Source organism: Epinephelus moara, chromosome 7 (assembly GCF_006386435.1).
Source record: "Epinephelus moara isolate mb chromosome 7, YSFRI_EMoa_1.0, whole genome shotgun sequence".
In the NCBI taxonomy this organism is placed as follows: domain Eukaryota; kingdom Metazoa; phylum Chordata; class Actinopteri; order Perciformes; family Serranidae; genus Epinephelus; species Epinephelus moara.
The window spans coordinates 21,908,879-21,929,670 of record NC_065512.1 but is presented as its reverse complement, the minus strand read 5'-3'; the positions used below and the strand labels follow the sequence as shown (position 1 = coordinate 21,929,670).

The following is a 20,792-nucleotide window of genomic DNA, read 5'->3' as shown; positions in this document are numbered from 1 at the left end:
AAACACCATCTATTCCCTGATTTGCCTGTCTCAGCCATAGTCTTTTATGCATCAGTGTAATCACATCTTTGACCTCCTATGCAAGAACGCACACATGCTGCGAGCCCAGCAAAGAGATCCACCTGCGCTCATACTGCCAAGATAATAATCCATTTTTGCTCTCGAGAATTACCGGCAAAACACAAAGCGTAGGCATTCTGTTATCATCATTCTTCGGTGCACATCCATCTTTTAGGGAGACCTTCATGCCAAAAAAATGAATTTCTGTTTGCATCGACCGCTTCAAACAAGTATTGAATGCTACCAGGAATACACTGGCAATGCTGGTAGTTAAGGAGGCAAATGGACTCTGATGAATGATGTGAGGCCTCAGTATGACAAATGTTTCAAGAAATGCATTTGTCCTTCACAGTAGTGTTAGCACAGTTTGCAGTTTGCATGTGGATCATTTTCATGAGGAGTGATCTGGGGGTGGGAGTCCCACATGTTCTGCACAGACTGACATCCATCATGAACGCGTTCCTCCAGCTCCTGCCTACTGCTGCCCCATCAGCAGCAAGCATTAGCCATAAATTGTGTAGCTCAGCCTCCAGTTTTTAATTAGACACAGACAGAGAAGAAGAAAGAGAGGGGGTAGAGAGAGAAAAGAACAAGTAATTTCATGCATCTCCCAATCAGCTGCTATTAATCTGTTGTTGGCTTAGAAAATGCAGGTGGTACAGGGAGAATGGCATCGACTGGATGACATTTTCATTGTTAATGTGTTGCTACAGCAGTATATCCTCTAAAAGAATGCTACACTTAATATAAATGAACCATTATCTGAGAGCTACCATGTACCTGTTCATTTGGCTTAATGATATGCAGCCAGCTCCTTGTATTTGCAGTGTTTTCCAAAGGGAGGAGGTGGAAAGGCAAGCCAACACTTGTTAAAGATAATCACACGTACTGTACACCACATTATTATCACTACATATTACACAGCTTCCCACTACACCCTCTTTGTTTACTCCTGCATCATTTGTTCACCATCATTTGCTGAAGGCATCATTATAATGAGTATTTGTTTCTTGAGAAAAAATATTGCTCACTGGGGCATAAAATGGGGATACTAAATTTGTTTTTGCCCCAAAAAAGGCCAAAAGGTTCTATTGTTCAAAAATTAGGGGTAGTTCCAGTGATTTTTTTTGTTGTTGCAAACTTTGCAGAACACAGATTAGGTATACAGTACATACTGGAAAAAAGTTGTCTTGCGGTAGGAACAAAGTGCACACACAGGACATGACAGGCAAAAGGTTTACAGGTAACATCTTTTGCTTCTAATGCTGCGTTCACATGGTATCAGGCACACATAGACAGCAGAGGGACAACACAGGAAAACCAAATAAACAGTCCGACAAAATGGCAGGATGGTAAAATGAAACATACATGACAATCTGTCGTAATGGTGATGTTGTTGTGTTTACTAAAACTAAAATGAAATAAAACGTACTACTTAAAATTATTTCATGTTGATTATTTAATGTAATTTTTCTACTAATGTCCAGTAATTGTGCAGATCAGCCGAGTTTTTGCCATGTGTGAAGGAGCTACAAAACATCCTGTTGTAAATTCTATCACAGAGGACGACAAAGAGTTAAAATATTTTAGCTTTGAAAGACAATGCCATCTACCATAATTGTTGCTGGTATTCTCTGCTGGCCTCACCTAATTTTACAGTTCTGCTCTTGTCCACCAAAATGATTTCCAGTTTGCCGTTTCCCTGATTCCATGTGAATGCAGCATTATTCTTATGACTGAAAACCATTGCCATTTTAAAAACTACTGACATGCCACTGATAAGAAACATAGTTATATGTGTTGACTTAGTATAGACTTCACACTTTGATTTGTTAAAATACTTTCTGGCACAAAGTGTTCATGTGTATGATAAAAAAAATGCCAATTTTAAGAAAACATTGTTTGCATCACTTTACCTCGCAACTTCAATTACTCACAGAAAGCGAGGTGCTAACGCAGTTGGACTGTGACTGAAAATGTTATACAAATTCAGCAGTTGAATACCTCACTTTAATATTATTGGGTGGTGAAAGGTGTGCATTTGCATGTAAACAGGAAAATAACAGTTTGAATATAAATCAGGTGCAATCATCTGACAGGAAGCACGGCTACAAATTAAACACGAAAGTAGGATGCTGGTGCAAAGGTTATCTGTCATTCTGCACTGCTAAATAACACACAGCAGAGCAAAGAACACCTCCTGCTTTTTTAGATTCAACTGTAGAAGAAGACAAAGACGCGACATTATAATTATTGCTTATTTCATTGCTAAACAAACAGCTGTGAGGAGGCCATTTGGTAGATTATGCTACAAAACAACATTATGACAGAAATCTGTCTGTTGTATGTTATCAATCAAGCATCTATTTGCTGTCTGTAGGTGGAAGTGGTGAAGTCTGACGGTGTGAATCTGACTATGTATCATGCCGGAGACAGTGAGGATAAAAAGTCCAAGGTTCTGTCAGTCTTTAAGGCTTGACACTGCACTGCCAATAACACTCTCCTGCTTTTTAGATGATCAAAGAAACAGCATTTTTGTATGTGGGAGAAAACATGGGGCCTAACAGGGCTTTTAACCCATTTCTCCCAACTGTCAATGTCCGAGATGAAATAAAAGGCAGCCGGGATCAAGGTAAACATCGCTATCACGGCTCTTTCATTCCCGGCTCCTCTCTCTCACTCTCCAAAGAGCACAACATAAATCACATGGCAACCGTAATGGGAAGTGGGACTGCGGTGTGCCAAATGAAGCAATAAAACAGATCCCGAGTGTCCCTTTCAAAGCATTAGTCACACAGTGTCCATATGTCCACTGCTTTATTGAAGCAGGCGATGCTGGTTACATTGAAACAAACACCTGTGCACACACTGAATGTCCTGAATGAAGGTCAATGATACAGAAAAAGTGAGATAATCAGGAATTTTAACCTCGTAATTTGGCACTGCACCCCGGCCTTACAGCTAGATAATGTCAGGCTGCCAAAAGGGGGAACAAAATTTTCAATAGCTGGACTCTTGCATCAGCCTTCTAATGGAGATGCATGAGGACGAACACATCACATCGCTACACCAGTCGCTTTGATGTGGAGAACCATGGGACTATACTCCCATAACAAATTTTTGGAACACAAAGAAACAAGGGCCCTCAACACTCCAGAGGGGACAGAGCAGACATGATTAAAACAACACGCAGTAACATGATACACTGATAGAAGTGAGAGACCTTCCAGCTTTGACACGTTCCTCAGACTGCTGTGAGCTGCTCAGCTCTGCCTACAGTGTTTTATCACAGTGCCATTAAGAGTGGTCAGGGATGGTTTCTTCAAAACTAAACACCTCAGTCAGCCATCTTAGGCCTAAGCATAAGTAAAAGAATAATAAATAAATAAATAAATAAATAAAAACACCACCTACAAGGCTGATATTCCCTCTTACACTCTATCAATCAAACCCTTGGAATATCATTAGCAGTTTTATGTGGCAGTGGAAATACATGCAATAAATATAGCCTGTAGAGAAAAAAACATGAACTGAACAAATTAAATATGGTGTACATTTATAGGTTACACCTGTAGACAAGCTGTCACCAGCTGACAGGTTTTCTGTGCAGCCATTTTGAAGCCATTAACTGTGAAAAAAGAAACAATTAACTCCTCAGGGTGCACAATGCAACAAAGTTGTCCACACCACATCTGCATCGTCTCTAAAATTCTTCATTTGTTAAGTTTATAAATTAATTTGGTGCATTAGGTAAAAAAAAGAGTATTTTAATTTAGAGGCAATACACTAGATAAAGAAGACATCAGTGCAGAATTTTAAAATCCACTGAGCTTTGTATTTCACATTAGGTAGATTCCAGAATATTTCTACTATCGCTAAATCAATTTTCTCAATTGGTTGATTGTTGAACAAACCAGACGAATGGCAGTGGTTTTGTCTCAGTTACTAGGACTTCAGCAAATAAAGAAATGCTGAGAGTTTAATTTGGCTCATTCAAAAGTGATTGCCAGTTTTGTTTCTCCCCAAATGTGTCAGTAAAATGAAACCAGTACGGCAGTGCAGCTACTGTGATAAAGCCTACTGCTACATTTCCTGTTATAGCAGCCTGATATAACACTTGACACACAGACCACAAACAGAAAAGAACCGTCAAAGACAAACACTATACACTATAAACACTATAGTTTAATATTAATGGTTTAACTAATCGCATGAATAAATACATCTGAGATAAGCCGACTAATGAGTTTCTGCATTGCTGCATATCTTAGGCTAAATTTGATTGTGACGTACATAAAAAAATAAATAAACAAATTAAAAAAAAAACACTTTTGCACATGCACTTTATTCCATAATTACCTGGCAATTCCGCAGCACAGAGGCTGCACAAGAGCCACAGTATGAACAATTTGGCACACAGACAGTCCCTGTTGACATTCTGCTTGTTAGTCACTGAATCAAAGGTTATCAGAAACTGAAGTGTCAAAGGCAAATATCTCGCAGTTTCGCCATCCAGAGTTCTTTGTATTTGGCACTGGGACGCAACTGTGTTTCACATCGTAATTTTAGAGAGTAATAGGTGAAGGTTATAAAATTAAATGGGGCATTTCATTATTTTAAATATGTTAATTCTTATGGGATAAAAACATAGGACAATGGCTTTGAGATGAGGAAGAGGGAAAAAAAATCTTATTTTAATAGCGCTCAAAAAACACCTGAAATTCATTGGAGAGTTCATACTAAGCGCACGGTACATGCAGCTGTGGCTTCAATAGATGTGGGAGAGTCACTTGGGATACTCATCAGACTATTTTTATTTTGATGAATGTGCAGGGAAAATAACTAATTTCCTGTCTGCCTCTGAGCCATCTTCACAAAAAGAGCTTTTTCTCTGCTGCTAAATGAATATTTCCATCACCTGCTTGCGCTACTTCAGACACTCTGTACTCTACAGAAACAATGACTACAAAAAACCGAACACCACTGACCACTTACAGTAACCATGATAGTAAGTGGACATTTTAATAGATGTGAAATATTATTGCACCAGTGCTCCAGAGACCACTGTGGCTACAACCAGGGCTTCATCTCTAAAAACAACAAATCAGAGTTAATTTGAAATACGGCAGGGAATATGACCGCACTGTGCATGCTTTTAGTTCAGGACTATTACTGCTCTCCACTTCATGACATTCAAATTCAGTAAAGTGTTGAGAGAGTTGGCTTTAGAGCAATGGCGACAAACATGCAAATGTGAACTGCAAAAGTAGCACTTCACCCAAAACAAAACCCAAAAGTGGTACTGAAGCTGTTGGGAGAAAGGGGAGCCAATGTCGCACGTTCACATATTCAAACCCAAACATGGTAAATGTTTGCATGTAGTTAATGTAGCCACTGCAGAGACAGACCAGTCCCATACTTCTTTCCATTTATTTCTCAAGCATCCCTGTCACAGACCTCTGACTACTAACCTACTGTATGAAAATGACCTAGATTGCCAAATAAACACCCACCCACACACAACAGTATCTGACACTTGATTTCTGAGGCTGACACGTATTTCAGAGTTTAATAAAATTAGATAATGCATCAGCTTTTCTGAGGAGCTGTTAATGCATTTTGACAAATGAACCTAGTTACAGTTGTTTTTTGTCAGACAAAGCTCCGGCTCCAAAAAGACCCTGCTCTTGAGCTTATTTTTTTTCTGATAGGACAGAAGCTATAAGGGAATTGGTGGTCATAATGAGTATTACTATCAGGACTGGGGTGGGACTTTCATTGATTTTGACAGTTCTGTAGCCAAAATCTTGACTGGTCTCAAAAGAGAATGAGGTAAATGGTGACAGGCGTCAAGCCTTTCTGCTGTTTTTCAATCTCACTTATTAACTCTGCATGTCTCCTTCCCAACATCTATGCACACATCATTATTACACAGCAGTGTGTTTTGTTGCATGCCCAAAAAAACATGTCTCACACTGATAACAGATTTTAAAAAAAGGAGCCGCTTCATCTAATTTACTTTATCTTTATGGTTCTTTAGATGGGGTGGGAAAACAATCATGAATGTGCAAAAAGAGACTTTTGGTTCCTGGGGCTATTTGGTTGAAGAATTCAAACAGAGTCATTGAGACCGAAGAGGAAATCAAGATGTGTGTTGGTACTATATCGACGATAAAAGAGTTGTTCATAAAAAGCACAAAACAGGAATGACGTGAAGATTACCCCCTGTGGCACTCTACACATTCACAGAGCTGATGAAGGAACAACACAGAGACACAGTAATTTCTGACAGATAACAGCAAAACCATGCATGTGCAGCTCCACATATACCCGCCTCACTTCTAATTCTAACACCAGGATGCCATGACCAACAGTGTCAAACACCCAGCAGAGTGGGAGCATGTATGTTCATTGTAGTGGCCACATTGCAAATTGTCAAAAATACATATTGTCTACAGTTTTTAAGAGCTGTATTGCAACTGCTTACTGTTTTTCAAATATTTGATAGGAAAGGAGGGAGGATGAGTTTGATAAGGCCCATCTCAGACTGAAACAACAGCAGAGAACGCATGCACAGAATCAATTATACCTACCTCAATGTTGGTTGATTGTACAACCAATTATTGCACTTGAGACTAGTGGGTATCATTGCCCTGGGAACACTAATTCTAATCAAATCAAATTCTTGCAGTCTGAAATTACGACAGCCTTCAGACACAACAGCTCCGTGTGTGTGTGTGTGTGTGTGTGTGTGTGTGTGTGTGTTACCTTAACCCCATTCTGATCACAATGTGTCAGCACTGTCAGGTTACCTACTGATGCAACACAAAGATTATCAATCCAAAAAACCTAAATCAACAGAGGTTATGATCAGTTTACTGCCACATCCTGTTGAAACACTTCACCATATCATTATAACCTGAGGGCTAACCAAAAGGCACCTAATTTACCTGCCTGAGGCATTTTTGTTTAAAATTTTTCTACAGGCCTGCCTTCAGGACAGTATGTGATCAGTCTAGCATAGGCCAAACTAATATTGATAAACATGTACTGTAACTTAAGCAGGTTACCACCTGTTAACCCAATGAGGAGCAGCATCTGTCCTTGCTAATGTTGTCATTGCATGGCAGTTGTATGAGGATGGTGTGAAACAGACCACCACACGGAGCATTACTAATGGAAAAATTTTCACACAGTCTCTGTTAGTGAAACTTGACAAGCACTGCCCCCTGAAAGCTGTGTGCAGCCAGGCCTGAAGGAAGGGAGGAAAGGTGCATGGCATGGCAGCTTAATATCATCCTCGTAAGAGACAGAAAAACAGCTTGCATGTATGGGTAGCTTCATACATTACATAGGATGCGAACCTTTGGCAAGCACGTAACATTCAGAATCAGATTTTTGCACCACATATATTGAAATGTGGAGCATGCTATTAAGTATTTGAACGGAGAGAAGAGCACAAAAGTTAGTGGCTAATGCCTAAAGGAAGCTGTGCGGCCTACCTTTATAGTCATGTGTATGGCTAACATGGTACAGTTGCTGCTCTGAGAGAAATGGCATTGACCTAACTGACAAATTACTGCCAGTAACCCATAAAATTAACAAAGATGTTTATGTTTAATGTTAATTTAACATCAAAGCAGATTGGACATTCACTCTAATTCGGCCATAACATTTTGGTTGTAATAAAATGAAACCATGCTAAAAATAACCCAATATTTGGAATGAGTGAAGGTGAATATATTGTATAAAATAAATAATCAGAATCAGAGGGTAGGAAGACAACACTTGTTCTGAAGGATGCCACTTAAATCCAAACAATTCCTCCTGACTATTCAGGCTACGTGAATACAATATCCATTTTACTGCAGGAGGACAGTCGGTGCATAACAATGAGATCTGCTAATGAAATCAACCATCAAGCTGAAATACATACATATTAAACTGGGGTCTCAATGTCATTTGCTTTTTGCATCGTTTGTTCATTTTCCTCATTTTTTTTCCCCCAGGTTCATTCAATTTTATTCTGACTTGGATTTGTTTACAGCCAAGAATAATGACTGCATATCACAGTTTTATTCCGTGTGCGTGTGTTATCTGTGTAATGAGAAGAGCCATTACCAAATTAATATTATTTGCATAAACATTTTCACCTCAGCAAATTATCTATTTTGAGTCAAACAATGTTAATGAAAAGCACTTGCCAAATTGAAGCCATGCGATATATCTGTTCTCCTGAGGAATCTCTTCCATTAAAAATGTTGTTTAAAGAACTGGTGGATATCAGTCAAATCAATAACACTACTTCTGTAACAACGTGACGTAAATGGAGCTAAACAGCTGCCATGTATTGGTTTTGTATAAATCAATCTTACACTGATTTATTTTCTACGGCGCTTTAAAGGGTACAAAAACAAACTACAATTTGCTTCCTCATTATGCACTAACAACAAACACCAGTTTCATGATTACACATGCAATCTCTCTCTAAAAAACTGACATTTAAATCCTTTTCCACTGGCTTAGTAAACAATGGAAGTGAGATAATTGATCATGTGCTAAGGGATCTCTGTGAGCGGCAGAAGGTCACCGCCCGCCAGCCAAGCTGATAGGGAAAATGGCGTTGATGCTCCCGAGCTGCCATTTTTCTTCCCTGACAAAGACTCCATCTGCCACCAAGCCATTTGCAGCCTCCGAGTCAGAATATCAATGATTTCCAACCATTCTACAACTCGGCGTTCACCTTGGTGTCACCTCTATACCCGTCTGAGCGCTGACACCACAGATCCTCTCTGCGAAGGTCCTGTAGGCTGCCAACAAAACTCTCATCCAGCTAAGTGGCATTTATGCTGCTCAAGAACAGTAAGCATTTTATTAGCATTATAATATTTGAGCGTTTTGAGATGTGTGAACAAACAGCCGCAGGGTTTCAGAATTCCTGGTTTATTCTAAAGGGAACAAATCCGTGCCTTTAAAATCAACCCCAGCAAAAATAACTTTGGAAGCTGCAGGATCTTTATTTTGTGATGCACAATGTTTCTGTGTGCTGATGAAGTCTTAATGCCATCAGTAAAGAAAGAACAGCAGGCAGCTGGTCATGACCACCCAAGAAAATTCAATTTTCCTCGATGCCATCTGCACACCTCAGAGACGCTCCTGCAGGCCCACAGTCTTTCAACAAGCTCCCCAGTAGCCAGTGCTGTCCCAAAACGCAGGCATGCCTGACCTCTCACCCCAGAAGAGAGGCATAATTAATTCCACTTTATTGACAACAAACTAGCCTCTGACTGTGACTGCAGCTGCCTGGAGCTCAAACTGCTCTCTGTATGCAGGCTGAAATTCAACCGTGCTGTTCTGTTGGGAGATGCAGTGACTTAAACCAACAGTGAGTCAGATAAAGTATAAATAATACATGTAATTTGTCAAGCTATGAGCTGAGGAATAGTCCACCAACCGCTAGGCTAATTTATGCAGTGTAAAAGTGTTTAAGCTAATAATGGATCACTTGGCAGTTATTAATGAGCTGAATTTTATACTTTTGTTAAATTATGTTACTGTTAATCCATGTTTTATGGCTGCAGGGAGAAGTCTGCCTTCAAGTTTTATGAAAATATCATAGTTGGAGTTAAAATGAAAAGATTTCATTAAGAAAGTGTGTTGGTGGAGTCTATTTAAAATAAATTTTACTTTACTTTTACTTATGTGGTTACAATTATTTACATTATTTATGTGTTGGTTTTATCTTTTATGGTCAAAAGTATAAAAGATAGGAGTGGCAGCTTCTTATGTAACATTGTTTAATGGGCAGATAATATCGTCTCATATTGACAGCAGGCCCCTAAATTGCATCAAATCAAAATTGTATTGTGGCAGGCTTTGTAATATCAGCAAATATCGTATCATTGTCCCAAAAAAATCAATGTAATATCAAATTGTGATTAGTGTTGCACGGTATACCGGTACTAAAATAGTACCGCGGTACTAGAGTATTCCAAACGGTACGAAAATACCGGTACTTTTTAAATTGATTCAATTCATTAATTTATTTAATTCATTTATGCACACAACAACCTTCCTTGTTCCTATTCAAGCACATATTGCACAAGTGGTGTGTATGACAACACCTGTATCAACATACGCAGCTGGCGCATGTGAAAAAAGACAAGAGAAAGTCTGCCTCGCAAAGGGAGACAACACGAGACAACACAAACTTGGTGGAACATTTGAGTTACCAAACCGTGACGTCCGTACCGAGGTACTTACCGAACCATGATTTTTTGGTACCGTTACACCCCTACTATTTATTGTTCTAAAGGTTTGTATCCAAAAGGACTTTTCCTTAGGAGAAGTACCGAAAAATATCGAAATTCATATTGGTATCGTGACAACACTAATTGTGATTAAACTAGTGATTTACACCCCTAGAAAAAACACTATTCAGTAAGGCTGCCCCATGAAAATCAGAGATTTGAGCCATCCTGGGAACGTTTTTGCCCTCAGATGTAGCTGCAGTTGAGCGCTCTTTGCTCTGACATCACTCTTTGATCCACACTCAGCCACTTGGACGAAGAGACACTTTGCAGCAGCCAACAATGAACAAAGACACAAAAAGCACTTAATTAAAGTGCACAAGGTTAAAGGAGCTGATGGAATCACGTTTCACTGAAGTTGTACCTTGTATTATTCCATGTCACAAATAAAGGATTGATTGATTGACTGACTGACTGACTTGAGTCAGGTACAGCCCTACTATTTAGCCCTTAGATGAGCACTATTCTACAAATCCAAATTATAAATCTAACCTCAAAAACATGATATTTCTACAGGTGGGCTGCTGCAAACTGCTGCTGAGATTTGGACCTGTGCTCTGGTCCCTGTGGGTCTGCCTTGACTCAATCAGACATGACTTCACCCTTCATTTAAGGTAAGTTGATAAGACAGATGAACCGTCACCATCAACCATTCTGTAATGTACTGTCACACCAAAAATTCAAAAGGGACTGACAGAGAATGCTCTGAAAATACCTTAATGACTACACGAGGCTAACACGGAGACAATATCTCTATCCACATAGGTCTCTCTTGTTTTCCTGAGGCAAAGATGTTTGCCATAAATTATTCTGTATTTCTGATGCAGCAAGTTATACCTGAGTTTTGCACCCGTTTTTAATTCAAGGCAGGGAAGTTTACAAATCAGCCTGACATAAGGCAGAATCGATCATTAAACTCATAAGGCTACATAATGTAACCAGTGGTTTTGGAGAGTACCATATATAAACACATTATGCACACTATTCTTAGAAGCTTAATATGCTTCTGTATTCATTAAACTTCTGAGAACAGTCAGGGTAAATGTAGCATCCATACAACCAGTACATCTCAAAGTTGCATCATTCACACGGGTCTTTGATTTCGCCATTGACAGAGTTCTTTCATCTCCTCACTTTTCCTTCCTACATGTATTTTAGTGCCCCTCTGGGCAGAAAAATGTGGAGAGCAAAAAGCAGAGTGGGCTCTGATACGTACTACCTCATCATATTACATAGCCACAGCAATCTGTTCGCTCTTCTGGCAAAGTCACAAAATATAGCCTGCTCTGTAAAGCCACACTATTAACTGAAGCACATAAATATTTTAAAAAAGAGGGGGGGGGGGGGCAAACTGTCGTAGCTCAGCCTCTCTCTCTTACACACATACAGAACACGCTAAATGATGATGCATATAAAACATACCAATCACCAGACCATAAAGCTGCCCTCCCTCTCATTTAGGACTGGGAAATTATGATACCAGTAATAATGGCACTACTTTTGAAGTGATATCAAATATCTGAAAATGAATTGGGAGTGATGGATAACACCTCATACTGACTCAACCCAACATTCTGCAAACTTTCAAATTTACAAAGGTGAAATTGTAAAAATTCATAAAATATTTACATACACTAAATTATTATTTTAAAATGCAATGCATGAATGTATGTTTATTTGATTAGAATGAACCTGACATTTTAACAGTGTAAGGAAACAAGTCCTGCTTCACTTTATCTCCCTTAACAATTCTTTGGAAAACAAACATGTCTGCTTTGTCCGGAGCCAGACATGCCCTTTGTGTGTGTAGTATCTCCATTGTGTTGGAGTGGTACAGAAATGAATGGCAGCAGTGCATGGCTTTCACTATAAAGCAGCTGCAGGCACATGATGTACAATGAAGTGCTAATTTAAATTTCTTTTTGCCTGATTAAAGTTAGCCTAGCTCTCTGTATGTGGTGTCTGCCTCGTTTTTGTGGTTCAGTTTGACACATTGCTAGGGAGGGTTGGACTAGCAAAGTAAGGATGGGCTCAGTGGTTACAGCTCAAAAGTACCAGTTTTGCCCAGTTTGCCTGAGCTACCAAATTTCCACTACCCATGATGAAAGCTTTCATCAAACTGGATCAAACTATCAGAGGCAAATCAGGGCTCACAATCCAGAAGTGCAGTTTAAACAAAGCAATCAGAGGCAGAGAGCGCTGTACAGATGCACAGTGTGAACCAACTTCAAAATATGAATGTAGTCCCTCAACTTTTCAACACCACTGCTTACTACATCCTTATAAACTGGTGAACACACTCAACACAGCTGACAAACCAATCACACTAATTAGACCTGATCTGATAATGTTAAAGGTATACTACGAAGGATTTTCCTAAAAAACAATTTATAGGTTCATGCAAAAGTAATAGCCACTCAATCATCACTTAGAAGTGTGTGGCAGTCTGACATAGCGGCCAAACTGTGTAACTACTACGTGATGCCATGGGACCCAAAGAGCCGTCATCCCACAGACTTACACTGGGAAAGAGACGTCTGTAAATCAGGGGATACATTTTTTGAGTATCACACCCCTTGCAAAATGACTCGTTTCACAATCAAGATTTGATCCATTTGGTCTGACAACAACAGCCGCACAATTAAATCATTTATAAGCATTCAAGTTAGCGGAGGGCTGTACTGGAAGCAGTCGACCCGGCCAGCAGTAGTTAGCCACTTTAGTGCGCTTGCTCTATAGAGTGTGCCAGGGCTGACGTCAAAACCCGGAAGTTTAGCATTGCGCTGGTTCCCGGAAGAGAAAGTGAATGTGATTTTTGCATTGCGTTTTGGATTATGTCAGAAAATAAGCTCTGTGGCTAACACAAGTTTATGATACTTACAGGTTTTGTTCAGCAAGATAATCTTCACATATGAACACCTTTCATACCGCATTTGAAGCTTAAATGCGATCGCCAAAAGTAAAAAGCTAACGTTAGGCTTTAACGGACTACATGACTACTCCACGGTCGCATGACTCTTGACGTCACCGCCACTAAGCTTTGAACTGATTTCGGCCGCTTTGTTTTAAAAACATTGTATAATGGGGAAATCGGATTGTTTAAGCTAAATAAGAAGCTGTAATGGCGGACTGCCAGCACTCTCGCCTGTTCGGGGGTGATGACGTTTAATGTCCCCAACAGGGTTTGTAGTCGTATTGAGCAACTTGTTAGCAACCGCCTTTTTTACGACACGTAAAAGCTTCAAACTTCACAAGTAGGGTATTTACTGACGTGTTTTATGTCGCAGAACAAAACCTGAAACTCCCTTAAGCTTTTGTTAACCACAGACCTTATTTGAGGCATTTTACCAAAATCCCATTTAAAAAACGTATTGACTTTTAGACGAGAGAACCAGAAGTGCTAAAAGCACTAACGGAGTTCCGGGTTTACTGGCACACTCTATAGGGCTGCAACGATTAGTCGACTAATCAATGACTAATTGACTATTAAAATAATCGGTGACTATTTTAGTAGTCAACTAATCGGTCATTTTTCATAGAAAAGTACTATAAAAGTACCCTAAAATACTCTTATTACAGCCTCTTATGTTCAAATAATGGCAGCTTTACACACTCTCCCATAACGTGAACTAAAACCCTTTGGCATGAGTACAAAACAAGACATTAGATGACATAATTTTGGGGTTTGGGAGAGACAGACCGACATTTTTCAACATTTTAACACATTTTTCGATTAAATGATTAGTCGACTAATCAAAGAAATAATCTACAGATTAGTCGACAATGAAAATAATCTTTAGTTGCAGCCCTATTGCTCTATGGGCTTAATGATGCGGATGATCTAGCAAATTCTAATGCAGGGGGAGTAAAACCTTTTGGCTTGAGGCCTCACTAAGCTACTTTCATAGGAATGACTTGGGCCCCACTTCCAAGGCTGTATCCAGTTCTCTTTCTATATCCATTGTTAGCTTAGTTAGCTTGCTTAAGTATTGGCTTTTCCATTACAACAAATGTAACATTCCTACACTAGTACAATAGCTTGCAGTGTACACACAGGCAGTGTAGGAAGGCGGGGCCAAGTGGAATGTTGTTGACAAACAGTAAATGACAATTCCTGCATGGTGTACCTTTAAAATATATATATTCACTGTATGAGTAAGCATAGTTTTGTGTGTATAACAGAGGGAGTGAATGTTGTGTAAAATCTGTTTCCCCATTCTTGAAACCGGTATTTACATTCAACATTAATAAAATATGTGTTTAATGACTCGGGGCCAGAAGACATAAGGGCCACAGACTGTGAAATTTATGCACAGCAACCATTGTGTAATCTCCCGGCAAGCAAAAGCAATGACCGGCTATAACTTGCCAACTGTTTCTGAAACTTACTGTTGGGCTCTGCAGGTAAACTGAAGGTTACCCATAACTGCTATAATAAATCCTTGAGGGCTTCTCTACGACACACACAGATGAAAGGGAGAGTACTCAGGTTTAGAGATGATGGGATTCCTGTGGCGAGGCTCATTTTCCCATTGCCATTTCAACTCAGCTTGTCTGCGGTGCTACAGATGACCTGTCTCTTTCCAGGGTCAGTCACATAAACAGTGGGAGACTTTTTCCTCTAGATCATGAGGTGGCCGTGTACATGCCATAAATTTCATGGCACAATTTTAGCATTCTTTGCTTCATAAAGGGTAAGTGAGCAGTTTCACTCACCTTTAGGATTTCACTTAATGTTGAAAGAGTTGAGAGGCACAAAAGGAGTCAGAGTCAAGCGGGGAAACGTAGATAAATGGGAATAAAGGGACAGTAGCATTGCTCACTGAGCTGTATCTTATTAGCCAACAGTTAAACTCAGACACAAAATAGTTGCGCTTGCAGGACAATACTATTCCCTGCTTAAAAACGATGTTGATTTAGTGTGTCCTCATAATATATTCACAGCTTGGACAAAACTTAAATAATAAATACCTCTCAATTCACACCTACTCCACAATGAAGCATGTACAACAGAGAAAAATGAACTGCACTAGCAAGACTGCAAATTAACTCTCATAATTTGGCAGCAAGTATTGCAGTCAGAAAAAAAAAACACGTCACACTTTCTGATAGAGTGGAGCTCATTCTGAAGGGAGTGAATTTGATTTCGTCTTGGGGCAATTTTTAATAGCAACCAGGAAACATCTGTATATGTGCAGTAGCCCAAATTAAAATTTAAAACAAAGCCCAACAATAGCTCCAACCCCACCAATTACCCCTGTTTGGCTCACTGTAATTTATCTTAATACACCCCTTAGTCAAAAAAGTTTTCTTTTCTCCCTCAAGAGATTTAAATATGTTCTGAAGCTTTGACACTCTAATTCTAAGAAAGACAGGAATTAATTAGATACACACAAAATGAGAGCAAAGTGTAATGCAGCACAAACTAATTTCATAAAAGGAGGACTTTGTTAAATCTCAACCTAATTGGAAAATTCTAATCCTATACCTAAATAATACTTTAAAATGAGGTGTTCTGCTTAGTCCTGCATGTCCATTCATGAGTTACTTTTTCCAATTTAACAAAGCAAACTGTTTTTTTCCTTTACAAAATCAAAAGAGGAACTTCAAAGTGCATAATAGCAGAGATGGACTATGGGTAAGCTGATGTAACCAAACACTTACTGGTATGAGACTGCCTTCAGTTCTGTGGCATCACTGCTCTGCACCTGAAACGCGAGACAACAACAGTCAGATTTATTGCTCGATTCTATCGATTTACTCATTCAGCATCGCTCCTATCTGAAAGCTCCGTGAAAATGAAATAAAAATGGTAATATGGACCCCAAGGGAAGATGAGTTATCCATTCTAAACATCAGCAGAAAATCAAACTCCTGATCCAAAAGATGACCACAGGGCAATGGGGCATGACAAAAACACTTGGCAGAAATTGGATTATGGTCAAGGAAGTATAACAAGAGTAGCTGCATTTTTATTTTGCAGAAATCCAATGACCTTAGGAAACTGTATTGAAAAAATGTCTCTAATTTGATTAGGAACTCAAGGAAAAAAATCTGACTCAAATACCAAGCTTTAAAGTCTATTACTGACATATCTGTTTTAAAATGTGCATAGATAAAGCATTGTTTAACATAAAAGCTGGGGTAGACAGTTTATTTTGGCACCATTGGCCAAAATCCCAACATAAGCTTTGAACATGTAATAAAGAGGGGCTGAACGAATGTGCTGCACACAACTCTACAATGAAATAAGTGTTTTTTCCTTTTCCAGATTTCATCACCCCCCCAGCTTTAATGTTCATCCTCTGACAAAGCTGCTCTCATGATAAAGATATTTTACAACGTTACAGACATATGTTAGGCACTGCAAACATTTCTGACCAGCTACCACATATATACTATATATGCACGAGCATCTGGGTTCATTTTGTTTGGAATGTACAAGCTTTGAATCAATCCTAAGTAACTTAAATCCTTTGAAGTCTTCATAAATCACTGACTCAATGTCTCTCTACAACCATAAGAGTATCGAAGTCACAGTCCTGTATAATAACTCTGAACTAAAACAAGCCTACTGACTGAAAATACCACAACCATTTTAAGGTCTATCAATAACAGTCACTGCAGGCTCTTAACTTCTATATCACCACTTGGCATGCATGATATGATGAGTTTTCCTTTTCCATTCTCTGTACACCATCCCTCTTTAAAAACCGTCCTCTTTTGGATACTACTAATAGGAAAAGAAAAAAGGATAGTCCTCATATGTTAGGTTAGACTCTTTGCATTGATGAGTGAGTTTGAACAGCTGAAGGCTGTGATGTTATCCTCACAGTCAAGTTTAAAATGGCTGCAAGCCAACTAATAGTATCAAAGGAGCAAGCTTCCATGTTATCAGGATAAAATTAGACATTTTATTCACACAGTAATAAAAGAAAACTACAGGCACTATATTTTTTCTTGGTAAGAAACCTGTTCTGAATATCCGCAATCCTCTATTGAAATTGGGCATTTAATGATCATGTTCAGGTTACATAAATCACAGACTAAGTGGCATGCTTAAGATAGCTAGAAGAGCAAAAGACACTTATTGCCAGGCCTTGCATTCCCTTGATGTTCAAAGGAATTAAAGAACAACTAAATCTTATACTAATGATATTAATTGGCCAACACCAGAAACCATTACTGCAACGGAAACAAACTTGTACTCACTTTATTAACACTGTTTAGGTCCTAAATTCTTCCTGATGAGGGTATGAGGACCAAAATGGTGTTGATTGAGTGCAAAAAGCCAGCAGTGTGCAGGATCTTTGTTTTCCTTCAAAGCAAAAACTTTATATGAAATCGTAAATCATTCCCCTCCAACAAAAAGGAAAAACGAATCGAATTACACTAACTGTCCTGAGCTTGCTACATTATCCATAAAGCTTTCTGGAGTCAGTTTGTCTGGATTAGTAATTTTAAAAACAACCTAAACACAACAGACAGTTACGAAAGCCTAGCAAGCACATTTATTTGGTTATAATTTAGATCATTTTCAAAATAATCTCTAAATGTTAAGTGCAAACACTGAATCTCTCTTAACTAACAAGTACGACCTTCATGCTCTCACGTCAGTAGCAGCAACACTTGTTATGCGTCATCTACTTGCGGGTCACCTTACAGTTCCATCTGTGTCATTTTGTAGTGTGAATACCAGTGTAAAGGAGATTACTGTCTCCTACACTTGCATGTTTCATTCAATATCAAGAGGGAAAAAGGTCACTCTCTAGTTTCAAATATCTGGCTGTTGCAACCAGTCTTTGAACTGGGCTCAGCCTCCTCGGGTTACTCAGCTGTCCATCTATCTGGCAGATAATAGCACTGGCCTCCCTATGCAGAAAGCTGTTTACTAGGTCATGAGTAACAACTAACATGGGTACCAATAGCACCTTGCCTCTTCATAGTATCCTTGACTGTCCTTGTGTTACATGATTTGAGAGCTTCAACTTGCTGGTGAGGTCAGGGTGAGCATCATGTTTGTTAACACTCTAGCATCTTAAAATATGTTCTTAATTTGTTAATCGTGCCCTCGCAGCCTTGACAAACCGATGCTGTCTCCTACAAATTGCGTTAATATGAAGCTTTCTACATTAGTATCACTTCATTCAATGGCAACGCAGAAAGCAGTGTGACAATCATACAGTGCAACGAAAAGAAAAGGTGTGTTGGCTGATGTTGTGCATGGGTGCATAAGCCTTCAATAGCGGTGTCAACTCCTGCTACTGTAGGAGTCAGTGTTGAAATTTTTATGTTGTTTAAGTTGTTTTATTTGCTTTACCATCCTTTGTTGCTATGTACGGGTACTTGTGGGACAAGCTAAATGAAAACATCAGCAGTGAGCATGACCAATATAAACAGTCTTTGTTATGTTGGCAGCAGTGTGTTTGCCTCACCTCACTGTTTTGCTAATTAAAAAAAAAAAATCTCATAATTTGTGTGACATAAGAAGTTATTGTTAAACGAGCAAAATATTATCGTGGTTTTGTGCCTGAACAATGTTGGAAGCACCTCCCACATACAATACCCATCATCAGAGCCAATGTCATAATTGGAGTGTGTCTACATATTCTTGTAGAGATTATTTCGAATGCAGACAAGGCCCAGTGTGTAGGATTTAGGGGGATATGTTGGCAGAGATAGAATATAACATAATAATTATGTTTTCCAGGAAATAAGAATAATGTTTTCGTCACCTTATACAGCGCCATTTATATCTACATAGGAAGCAGGTCCTCGTTTACACAGATGGCCATGTTGCACCACCATCTTTCTGTAGTAGCTCAGAATGGACAAACCAAATACTGGATCTTGACAGAGCCATTTGTGTTTTTGTGTCAGCCTCCATAGTTAGAACCCCCTCTGTAAATCACCAGGGCCATTTGTTTTGGAGATGAAGAGACCTCTGTGGATAAATCGACCCCCAGTAAAAACTTCCTGAATGTCTGGTTCTTCAGTTATCAGAGAAAAAAGGTGAACACATATTAGCAGTTGCTGTGAAACGGCTTTATTCAGTGTTTTTACCGGTTGTAATCACCTCGTCTGTTTGTTTGGGAGAGGATGAGACCTCTGCTGATAATTTGGCTCCCTTTAAAAACCTGAACAATGAGCACTGAAGGAGTCCTAACCAGGAGTTCACACTTGGCACGTGGGAGAAGTTTCAGTTGGATGCAATTTAGACGCCACTTAATCCTACACACTGCTCCTTTAACTGTTAATCATTTTGACCACTCATCTAATCACTTTGAAGCATTTCAATAAAAGGAGTTTATTCAAAGTTATAAGCCACACGATGAATGGTGAAGTCTGTACGGTAATGATGTTAAGAATGTGCACATTTTTTAAGTATGAGACAAAGAGGTAATATTCTCATGGCATGCAAAGATGCCATGCCCACTGCCCAAACAGTGTCTCATCATGGTGACATAAAAATTCAGTCAGTTAGGTTCAATAAGCACTAGATTTTGGCCTTTGCTGATCCAAACATTTTCAGGGAAACATGTATTTTCTGCCGTCTTATCAGGCCAGACAATGCTACGACAAAATTAAATATTTAAAAATGTGGCTGCAGCAGCATGCCTAGCGCAGCTTAAGTGGGAAGTGTTTGTGGCAGCAGTGACCAGATTTTAAATGCACGAGGATCAATAAAAAGGGGGCTGCTGAGGCACAGTCTTTGTGTGAGAGTGGAGCAGTTTATAACAAAAAATGGGCAAAAGGTTCATATTGGTCCTGTATCTGACTGAATATTATGAATATGGAGTCAAACCATTCATTCTCAGCTGGCCTACAATTCCTGCAGCAAAGGAGGCAAATAAATACTAAACAGCCAAACAAACACATCAGACCACTCGCATTTTAAACATCAGTGCCATTTACACAGCAGGGGAGACTTCAGTCTCAGAAGCATCATTGGTTCAAATAAAGCACTACGTAAAGCATCTCCAGGCGGAGAGAAAATAGATCAGGAAGATGAGTGAAAAAGAGTAATCTCCCTGACATATTCCTAATAATCCACCTCCCTCGTGCCGCTCCCCCCAAGCTCACCCAATCATAAAGTGTCAACACTGACCTACAAAAAGGGACTCCCGTCAAGCCTTACATGTTTGAAAACATCAATCACAGCAGACAAAGAGGGTACATTGAATTATACAGTATTAACCTTCAGGGCTTGCATATAAAGACCATAGATTTATTTATGCTTGTGTGTTAAGAGCCTGTGCACAGTTCCTTACAGCAAGCCGGCTGCCAAATTGATGAACCTGCTCAGCCCTCAGCAGGAGGCCAGCATCTTTGATTAATGAGTGCAAACTTGTGGAAAGGGTAAGAATAGGAGAGACAGGGTGAAAACGGGAGAAAACACAATTATTAGCAGGCCTGTTTTTT

The 20,792-nt window shown here is 39.3% G+C and overlaps 1 protein-coding gene across 9 annotated transcripts in view; it reads right to left on the bottom strand.

The window, feature by feature from the left end:
* The window catches only part of LOC126392918 (bromodomain adjacent to zinc finger domain protein 2B), a 62,813-nt gene that overhangs the window by 39,166 nt on the left and 2,855 nt on the right, over positions 1–20,792 (bottom strand). For 8 of the 9 annotated variants that reach the window (XM_050048659.1, XM_050048662.1, XM_050048664.1 and 5 more), the window contains exon 2: positions 16,035–16,078. The exons of the other annotated variant lie outside the window; for it this stretch is intronic. The gene's annotated coding sequence lies outside the window, so the exon portion shown is untranslated. The remainder of the gene's footprint in view (positions 1–16,034; positions 16,079–20,792) is intronic. 9 annotated transcript variants of the gene reach the window in all.